Below are 11,232 nucleotides of genomic sequence, written 5' to 3' on the forward strand. Positions count from 1 at the left end.
AATTAAAAAATATGGGTAAAAATATGGAATATTCATGACAGAATATTATATAAAACAAATACACTAGTGACTAGGTCTATTAATATCAACCCAAACAGATTTTAAAAACAATACTGAGTCTAGTACACCAACATTCATTGCAGCATTGTTCACAATGGCCATTAGACAGAAACAAATGAATGGGTAAACAATATTGTGGTATATGCATACGATGGAATATTATTGAGCCATAAAGAAAAATGAAGTTCAGCTGCGAAGGCCAGGGAGCAGGGGCACGAGTCTGGGGACCATGGTTTCAGGGGTCATCTAGGTCAACTGGCATAATAACATCTATTAAGAAAACATCCTGCATTCCACTTTGGTGAGTGGCATCTGGGGTCTTAAACGCTAGCAAGCGGCCATCTCAGATGCATCAATTGGTCTCAACCCATCTGGAGCAAAGGAGAAGGAAGACCACCAGAGACACAAGGTAATTATGAGCCCAAGAGACAAAAAGGGCCATATAAATCAGAGACCCCATCAGCCTGAGACCAGAAGATAGATGATGGCTGGTTACAACCGATGACTGTCCTGACAGGGAACACAACAGAGAATCCCTGATGGAGCAGGAGCGCAGTAGGATGCAGACCTCAAATTCTCGTAAAAAGACCAGACTTAATGGTCTGACTGAGACTAGAAGGACTCCGGGAGTCATGGTCCCCTTCTGTTAGCCTAAGACTGGAACCATTCCCAAAACCAACTCTTCAGACAGGGATTAGCCTGGACTGTAAGAAAGAAAATATTGGTGAAGAGCGAAGCTTCTTGGCTCAAAAAGACGTGAGACTATGTGGGCAGCTCCTGTCTGGAGGGAAGATGGGAGGGCAGAAAGGGACAGAGGGTGGCTGAATAGACACAGGGAATACAGGGTGGAGAGAAGGAGTGTGCTGTCTCATTGGGGAGGGGAGAGCAACTAGGATTACATAGCAAGGTGTGTATAGATTTTTGTATGAGAGACGGACTTGATTTGTCAACTTCCACTTAAAGCACAACATCCATGCTACCACATGGATGAACCTTGAAAACATTACGCTAAGTGAAATGACACAAAAGGACAAATGTGGTATGATCCTGTTAATCTAGAGTAGGTAAATGCAGAGAGACCAAAGTAGATTAGTGGATACTAAGTATTGGGGGTAAAGAGGACTGAGGGGTTATTGCTTAATTTCTGTTGGGGGTGATGAAAAAATTTTGGAAATAATGGTGACAGTTCAACAACATTGTGAATATAATTAATGCCAGTGGACTGAACACTTAGATATGGCAAATACATACATTTTACCATAATTAAACAAATACTGAGTGAAAAAACAATTTGCAGACTATATTCAATGTATTTAAAATATAAAGACTTGTGCCATGTTAGTGGATGCATATAAAATATAAATACATTAAAAAAAAAATACAAACATGGACACCAACTCATGATGGTATTTATCTGGTTAGGGATCAAAGTGGGCAAGGAGAGAATGAGCAGGGTAGAAAAGGACCTTTAGCATTACTGGAAATGTTTTATTTAAAAAAAATATTGAAAAGAAATATAGCCAAAAAATGTCAGCTGTTGTAAATACAGATACTGCATTGTTTGTTTGTTTTATTTTTTTTTTATCTCAACTAAGTTAACAACAAAAAAGAAGAAAAAAAAACGTGTTATATGAAATATGCAAATGCAGAGAGACCAATGCTTATTAGTGGTTACCAAGGATGGGAGGAAAGGGGCAAGCGGGAATCATTACTTAGGGGACCATTGAGTTTCTGTTTAATGGTGGTGCAATAATTTGGAAAAGAATAGCGGTAGTGGTGGCACAACATGATGATGGTAATCAATCTCACTGAATTGTATGTGTAAAAATTGTTGAATTGGCAAATGTTTTCTTATATATATTTTTACCACAATAAAAAAAGTGATAAAACAACAAAAAAAAAAGTGTTATTTGTAAAGGAGTCAACAATGACATAAAAAAAAAAAAAAAAACACCTAGTGCCGTCGAGTCAATTCCGACTCATAGCGACCCTATAGGACAGAGTAGAACTGCCCCATAGAGTTTCCAAGGAGCGCCTGGCAGATTCGAACTTCCCACCCTTGGGTTAGCAGCCGTAGCACTTAACCACTACACCACCAGCGTTTCCGACATAATAATAGAGACACATATATAGAAAGTGACCAACTTTTAATGTGAATACTGGATCCAAGCAGAACTTTGAAGTCTGACTTCAGGAAAAAGGTAAAAATTAAGAGATGAATGAACAACAGACAAAATGGAAAAAGTTATAAAGGTGTTTTTAAACAACAAAAGCCAGTTCACAGGAGGAAACTTTTCTAGATACAAACATATTTAAATTTTTTCACGAAATCCATCTGTTGCTGTTAAAGAATACAAAAATAAAATTTTAAAGGCAGTGCACTGACTACTGAAAAAGCAAACTGTAAAAATAAGGAAAAAAAAGTTAAATATAGGGTATATCACACAATGAAACCACCAATTACTGCAATATAGTAGAGCAAAACAATATACTATTTTATATCTGATATTTAATGTTTGGTTCTAGGTCAGTCATTGCATAAATTTTGTCTTATTGCCTTTCAAATACAATAAAAATGTGGCTTCCTACTTTCCCCACCAGTCCCATGTTTGCAGTTTTTGCAGTTTGGACTGGCTGACCTCTGTCCATTTTTCTAACTCAAAAATTAAAACGATCTGTTCAACAATTATAATTATTGGGAATTAGAGCAATGCCTTGCACAAGGTTGGTGCATCAATGACTAGATGTACAATAATTTGGCACTATTAAATACAGAAATTTAACCACTAGCTATGTTGGGCAGATAAATATAAAACTATAAAAAATTTGGTCGTATAAAAACATATACATATCGTTAGATGTTTATTTGGCCAATAAATATATAATTAGCTCCTATTGAAGGACGAGGCACCTGTGGCTATTCCATAAATATTGATGTGAAGATGATTAAAGTAATATCGCCTTCCACTACGTGAAAACCAAATAAATCAATACATAAATACCGAGAGAAAACCCAAAGCCATGGAAAAACATCTTTCCGATATGCTATTTCACAGTGATCCAGGGTTTATAAAAGCTTTCTTGCTCTGTGCATCGAGACGATCTATTACATGAATAATCCCACCCGGTAAACCCACAGTACCGCGGGTTTGACTAGTTGCCAGGACGGATTTTCTCCCCCTTCTCCATCTTTCTCAGAGCACCAGGTATCTGACCACTGACATCATCTGGGCACCTGACCAGCTGAATCCCGTTTCCGGGGCCCACAAACCGGATCAGTGCCGGGAGCCTCCGGCAGCAGGATTTGTGCGCGCAACACGTCCGGGGCTCGTGCGTTCCGTGCGCTCACCTCAAGCCGCACGTTTGTTTTGCTTTTACCAATCGTTTGCTGCTTCGTTTCTTAAAAAGGCCTTCCCATTACAAAATAATAATGAAATAAAAACAGGGATAACATAAAAAAAAAAAAAAAAAAAAGGAGGTCAGCAGAAAAGCACCTTATGCTGTGAGCAGCTGCCTCTAGGGGAAGAGATCTCCACCTTCGATAGAAATGACCCAAACAAGCCTCAGGCCGCAGCGCACGTTCGCGACCCGGGCGGGTGGCTAAAAGCTCTTTTCGGCCGGTCAGAACCCAGTCACACCCAAACCCTCTCCTTGCCACTTCTCTCGGAGCGAGTCCGGGGGAGCTCAGACCAGGATCTCGCCGGAAAATGAGGCCCGGGGGGCCGGAGTCCTCGAGCGAAAGGAGGAGGCGGGCGAGACCCCGAGAGGCCGCGTGAGCGCGTCTCCCGCCGTGGCTCGACCGCCCCCTACACACCCGGCCGTTGCCGTGGTAACCCAGGCTTTGGCCTCCGGCTGGGACGCCCGGAAAGAGTCCCTTTCGGTCTGCAGACGACCTGGCAGAGCCTCTGCCTAGAAGGGAAGGAGGGAAGGGGCTGTAGGTGCTCACCACCACGCTGGAGCCACGACGTGCCGGTCTTCTGCCGCCCCGGGTCAGGCTCGGCCCCGCGGAAGCCGTCTCGGCGCCCGTTCGCGCCGTCCCGCCGCACCGCGACCAGCCAGGCCGCTCCCGCAGCTTGTGCCCCTCCGCTCCAGTGCGTGGAGGTGTCGGGCTCCGGCTCTGGCTCCGGGAGGCGGGAGATTTAAACCCGGCGTCCTGGAGCGCGCGGGGGCCGGGAGCTGCGCCGCCTGCCGCGGCTCGGCCGGGCGTCGGGTTCGCGCCCTCAAACCCCTCGGGGACCCCGGCTCCGGACCAGCTCGAGCCTGCAGCTCTCGCAGTCCGTTGTTGAACTCCGTAACCCTCTCTTGTTTCTCATTTCCCGAGTTCCTCGTTATAAATTGGAATGAAAACACCCAACTGATCAGAACATAAGGAACTGGTTGTGAGGCCTTTGAAGCATGGGGTGAGTGGAACGAACTCTCCGTCTCCTTTTCTGAGCCCCCCGCACCCTTAGCCAGGTTCTTCCCTCCCGTCTCCGAGCCCCCACTGCACCTGTCAGACCCTCTGCTGCCCTTATTAGGAGCCCGTACTTCAGAGTCATTCCTAAATCCGCGGGCGCTTCTCAGTACCAGGATCTGGCGCGAGGTAGAGGCTCACGCGCTGTATTTAACTCTCATGTTAAAAGTTTAAAGAGGATTAAGTTAGTAACTGTTAATAACTGACCTCAAATGCACATATATAAATAACCATGTTTTTTGGCCATAAATGAGTCTTCTAGAGAAACGGTAAAATCTGAACTTAAAAACCAATTTTAGAAAAAATTTGGAACGAAGGCAAAAGTAAAACGATTACTGTCGAGAGATAATTTGATAAATTATTTCAAAGTGTTTAAGTGACTATAAAAATCAACTTCCTTAAAAAGTCTGCAGAAAGTTAATTGCAATTGTGACACAGACTAGCCAGGAAGAGCTTACACTTGAGGTGAGATTCTGGAATATTAATATTACAAAGTACTCACGTTAACCTGAACAAAGTAGTTCTAGAAGAGGAAAAAGGGAGGGCTGTTTAATAATAGAGAAGGTAAATTTGGATTGAAAATTTTAAGATGTCTTTAGAACAAGGATTCTTGTGCAGAGATTTATGGGGTTCAAGGAATCAGTGAATACTCTGAAACTATATGCAAAATTTTGGTAAATACCATCTTTCTGAGGAGTCTACAGCTTTTCTCAGATTCTCAAAGTCCAAAGAATTGCTTGGCAACAGTGGCTAATTACTGCACTTCCTTGGGGCAACTTTCCTGACCCATTTATGCTAAGTCTGGATACCCTCCTAAGGCGCATACCTCCACTCCCAGTCAACAACTATACTGTATTGTGATCATTACTTGCCTGTTTCCCTCCATTACATGCTGACTTCTCCAAAATGAAAACCTTGTGTATTTCTGGAGCCTTAGCTCCTAGCACAGTGCCTCATACTAGGCCCCAAATAAATGTTTATCCAATCAGTGAATAAATGAGATGGCTGATGAACAACTAAAGAATACAGTATGCCTAAAAAGAACTGAATCCTCTCCCCTCCCCCTGAAGCAGGGAAAGGTCCTCCCAGAACACACCAAGAAGTCAGAGTATGGGGTAAACCTGCTGGTTTTGTTTACTTAAGGAAAATTACAAAAAGATACACAATGTCTCCAAGCCATCAAAAAATAGAGCATTTACACATCACTTTTCCTTCACAAGTCCTAAGAAAAGTATGCAAGTGGTGCCAGAGTGTAGGAATGGTTTCAGCAAATAAGGCAGAGCTACTGATGCCCCTCCAGGGCAGGAATGAGGTCTTACTCATGGTATTCAATAAATGTTTGTTGAATGAATGAATAATCTTCCTTGAGCCGCTGGACTGATAAGATCCAACTTGACTGGATTGATAAGACCAGTCCTTGGGTGTCAGCGAAAAAGAGGAAGACCCTCAACAACATGGACACAGTGGCTGCATATAGCAACGATTGTGAGGATGGTGCAGAACCAGGCAACCTTTCGCTGTGTAATACGTAAGGTCACCAAGTTGGAAGCGACTTCACAGCACCTAATAACAACATACTTTTATATGGATTTAATTTCACTTAGAAGCACAAACATTTACAGAACTGTCATATTTCCCATCAACATATTAAGACAGAGAGCAAAGGCCCTGTGATCGGAGGGTGCCTGTATGAGAAACTGCAAAGAGACTGGTGTGGTTAGAGAAGAAGCAAGTAAAAGAGAAATAGACTATACTATCAGGGAGGTAATAGGGGGTTGGGTGTGGAACCTAGGGACTTATTAAGACAAGGAACAGAGGGCCCGCGAAATGTGCAAACAGAGTAACAAGAAATGGGCCAGGGCGCAGAAACAAAGCCATTTCCCAGAACAATGGGGCAGGGCATATAAAAATAGCCTGCATACTTCTTTAAAGTTGCCTTTCAGAAGCAGCTGGAGAAAACCAGGCCCAGGGACACGCGCAGAACATCTACCTGTGACCACTGTGTGACCTTCCACCAGAGGCAGCGAGGGGCTACAGCTCCAGCCGGGGAATCAAACCCAGGGAGCGAGAGACTGCATAGGCGCGACACCCCATGATAAGTCCTGCTACGAATCCCAGAGGCCTCCAGGACAGGAGCCATCTTGGAAAGCTGCTGCCTGCGCACCTTAACTGTTCCTGCCTGTGCCTATGAATAAACATGACTCTTTTCCTGCCCAAGAGCTTTTAAAAACTCAGGCCTGTCTTTTGTTTTGTGAGAAGGGGTATGCGTTGCTCTAGGCCCTCCTCATCTCTGCTTGCAAGCCTCTTCAATAAAACTTTGCTCGTGTGGAAAACTGTGTGCCTTAGCTGCTCCTTCTTGACTGGTGAGAGTCAAGAACCTTATTCTGATAACAATGTAACAGTATGACCAGTGCCCCCCCAGACTTCTACAAGCTAACTAGGAAAAGAGACCTTTAGATGACTTGGAATGTGAGGGTCCATAAATCTGGGATGCAAACCTGTAATCCTAGTTTCCTTAGGAAAGATCTTTACGTTTATTTTTGTGTTATGCAAACCTTTGGTTAGTCTCCTAAATAAAACTGTAACTGATACTAGAAAATGTATTCATACTATTCTTCTGTTTTAAAGATTAGGGACCTGTTGAGCCTGAGATAATGAAAACAGCTCCATTTCTTCAAACCGTTCTACTTTGCCATCTGTCTGATTTTACCAAGGAAATCAGGAGAAGCATTACAGGAAGTACACTAGTGCAACTGGTGAGGTTACGGAGATGTTTCCAGGTGCCCACACCAAATGATTACTTAGATATTGCAAGCTAAACGTGCTCTTCCATAGTTTTGTTTAATCAAGTAAGCCTAGAGTTAGACAGTATTATTGAAGATGATTTATTTTTTAAAGTGAAATATCGTAGAGAGAGATATATAAAAGTATTTTCTTCCCTCAACCAGCCACTGAAGTAAATTTGGTATTAATAAGCCCCAAACACGTTACTTATACTTTACTAACTGTACATACAGTATAACCTGTGGAAGCCAGAACCCATGTAAGGTAAGACCACTGTCAGAGAAGGAAAACGCAAATATTTTCCACTAATGGAGGCTGACAGAAAAGACTGCACAGTGTCAGGCAGAAAACCTGAGAGACCTGGAAAAACAAGGCAGTGTTGCCAAGTTGTGGCTCTCAAAGGGTGGTAATACTAAAATTGAAAGGCAAAATTGTAAAGCTGAACGTAACATCATGGTAATATAGTATTAATAAATGCTATTCAAATTTATATAGTCTTTTATATAGTTAAAGACATTTTTACACTAATTCTTTACATTAAAAAACATCATTTTATGTATTACATAAGAATTGCCAGAATCTGTACGAGTTAAGGGCCCTGAGCTCTAGACTTGGATAAATCTGAATTTAAATCCTGACTCTGCCGTTTACCAGCTGTTAAGTCAAGTAACTTTACTTGCCCTAACACATATCTTCCTTTTTTTTAAAAATGCAGATAGAATAGTACGTATGTCACAGGACTGTTATAGTGGGGACAACTTTATTTCTAACTCATAGGCACCACCAGAAAATAATTTACTTCCTCAAAGCTTAAAACTGTAGAACTGATACTGGAACAAAGGTAGCCTAATCATATTAAAGAAACAACAACAAAAACCTTTTCTACATTGACGATTTATCTAAACAAAATACCATTAACATTATTAATATGTTTAATACTTAGAAGTCTATAATAGTAAAAAATGCCAGTATTAAAAGTGACAAGTTTCTGTTGTTTTAATACCTGGAGTTTTTGATTTGGAAGTTTGGATTTCACGTGTCTAATGAAACCTGATTTCCATTAGTGGCTTCTATTAAAAAGAGATGTTAATTGGATATCCCTTGCACATGGAGAACCTTAAAATGTCCTATTTTTTCCCTTCAAGAATAGGATTTTCACTGCTTGCTGCCGTGGGGTTGATTCTGATCCATAGTGACCTTGTAAGACTATAGGGTGGAACTCCATAGGGTTTACCAAGGCTGTAATCTTTAAACTCCCGTGGAGCTGCTGGTGGATTTGAACCGCCAGCCTTTCAGTTAGCAGACAAGCACTGTAACCAGTGCATCACCAGGGCTATTTAAAGAATAGGATAGATATAATGATGCCAAAGACTAATATTTCTCCTTATATTTGCTTTATATAAGTGACGGATTTTTCAAAACTGTTGTTAGGTGTCGTTTTCAAAACTAGGATCTGTCAAAAGAATTTTGGCTCATATGAACAGATTTCAGTGTTATTATCAGGAATTCCCAGATGGTACTTGTTTTGTTCAATTATACAATTACAATTTTTATCTCAATTTAAACTTTCATTTGTTCCTTCCCCCTGATGAAGCTAGGAAACATTCTGATAGGACGTAATTAACACTGATAATATATGTTCTACATAGAATAATTCTAAATAACTCAAGTTTCTACCCTAATGATCTCTGGATAATCATCAAAGCCATGCTTTTTTTTTTTTTTTTCATGTTTTTCAGTATAAAAAGCTAGTCATGTCTTAGATAAGACGTGGAAGGCAGCTTTATTTAAGAGGAAAACAAAATTAAATGACTTGGCATTTGACTATTATGCCTACTTCCTTCCTCACACTATTTCTGAGCTACCATTTCTGGTGCTTCTGTGCAGCTCCCTCTGCCAGGAATATCCCACTCCTCCTCCCCCGCCAACAACCAATTATCTGTCAAGCCTGGCTCAAATGTCACTCTTCTGCGATGCTTTTCTTAACAGCAAACGCCCTCCTCACAAGGTGAATTGCTCTCCTCTGTACTACCTTTCTGCCTTACATTTACATCTTCCTTTGCACTTAGGACATTGTTATAACTACTTTCTTAACGGGTTAGCTCTCATGTGAAAATGGGATGTTTCTGAAGGTAGTAGCATCTATGTCTTATACATTTTTGTATTTTTCCCCCATTCCTCCACCCCAGCAGAAATCCTGGTACATGACAGAAGTTCAACCTTTTTTCCTTGAACGGACTTATTCAACAATTAGGTATACTTTGAACTCAAATTTAGGAAGTTTATGTTAAACAATAGAAAAGGCATTTCCTAAAACTGTTTAATGAGGTAAGAAAGCAGGCATCAACCTGTTTGTGAACTCCATTTACTATGGCAAGACAGCATAAAATAACCCAGTACTGGCTGGCAGGTCCTGAGCACTGCACTGTCAAGTTTCTGGCTTCTCTCCACTCTGCAAAAACAGATCGACCCATTTTTCCAAGTGAGTCTTAGAAGCAAATTTGTTGTTGTGAGGTTGATTCCAACTCACAGGGACCCAATACAACAGAGTAGAACTGCCCCATAGGGTTTCCTAGGTTGTAATCTTTACGGGAGCAGATTGCTAGGTCTTTTTACCCACAGAGTGGCTGGTGGGTTCAACCCATTTACCTTTCAGCCCTTACCTATTGTGCCAGTAAAAGCCTTTATCTCTGATATAACTAAATAGAGGAAGATGGGCCACCGAAGAGACAGACTGCTGCCGTCTTTTGAAGAAAGACAGTGGAGGTGGGTGGGACAGCAGTAAGTTACAAGATGACTGAATCTTCCACACTTCAACTGGTGTCTCATATTCTTCCTGTTCAGGAAGTAAGACCTAACCATTTGACTTTTCCTAGGGGAGGAGTCTGGCAGAGATCTAACGGAGGCAATCTTTATCCAATAGACTTGCTCACTAATGTTATATTCATCCCAAGGGAGAATGCCTGAACGCTGAATGTATCCTGCCTTTGGAACCAGGGTGGAGAATAGGTGAAGCACCAGTACTTGATGACACTTCCTTTTTTGTCGATTGCATCTAATAAATAGGCCTGTTTTCCTTTAAGCACCTGGTGTATGCATACATTTGATCAGCCCAGACTCAGTAGGTTAGGAAAGACACTCTTAACTCTGCCCTTAAGGCTCATTCAGGGACCATCCATCCAGAACAGGAATATGAATTCATCTTTGCCCTCTGAAAGTTAGATTTCCAAAGACTACAGATAGGAAAATAAGACCAGTACGTACAAAATGAGGCAAATAAGGACTTTGTGTATGACTATCCTGGCTACATTTACTTACTTTGTTGGCATTAAAATCTACTTTCTTTTATTAGAAATAATGTGATAACTAGAGTTCTGGATCTTAGTCTGTGTGAGAATGAGGGCTGTGTCCTGGTGGTGGGGGGAGCCTGAGTCCCTAAGTAATGTGGAACAAAACCACTGTGTAAGTCCTGAACTGTCTCTGGACTTCAGCTTGCGAGAAAACTCCTAACTTAGGCCACTGTTAATTTGGCTCTCTCCTGCAGCCAGGTACAGATGTTGTTTCCCAGAGCTCCATGATGGGAACGTTGTTTGAGACATACTACGTTGAACAGTCTAGTAACTTCCTATATAATACTAAGATGTTATAAGGTATTCTTGAGGAATACCAATCTATTAAAGATGGAAGTCACTTTTTAAGAAATACTTTAAATATTTTGTGTTTAACATGCATAAAGATAAATGCTAATGATAATCAAAATCTGTAGAATGTTTATTATCTAATACTGATTGAAAGATTTTGTTTAAAGAATCTATTCTTATCTACATATTAGGACACATTAGGGAAAGAGGTGATTCCTGATTACCATGAAATCTGTATGCAACTTCTAAAAGATACTGGCATATCTTTAATTTGGAAGTACTTTACTTAATATA

The 11,232-nt window shown here is 41.3% G+C and overlaps 1 protein-coding gene across 2 annotated transcripts in view; it reads right to left on the reverse strand.

Moving 5' to 3' along the window:
• Positions 1-4,363, reverse strand: part of ICA1L (islet cell autoantigen 1 like) — a 47,372-nt gene extending 43,009 nt beyond the window's left edge. Inside the window, exon 1 of one of the 2 annotated variants that reach the window (XM_049887899.1) lies at positions 3,555-4,363. The gene's annotated coding sequence lies outside the window, so the exon portion shown is untranslated. The remainder of the gene's footprint in view (positions 1-3,554) is intronic. The other variant, XM_049887900.1, reaches the window with a different exon arrangement.
• Positions 4,364-11,232: the final 6,869 nt, after the last annotated feature.

The sequence above is a fragment of the Elephas maximus genome, chromosome 6, assembly GCF_024166365.1.
Source record: "Elephas maximus indicus isolate mEleMax1 chromosome 6, mEleMax1 primary haplotype, whole genome shotgun sequence".
In the NCBI taxonomy this organism is placed as follows: domain Eukaryota; kingdom Metazoa; phylum Chordata; class Mammalia; order Proboscidea; family Elephantidae; genus Elephas; species Elephas maximus.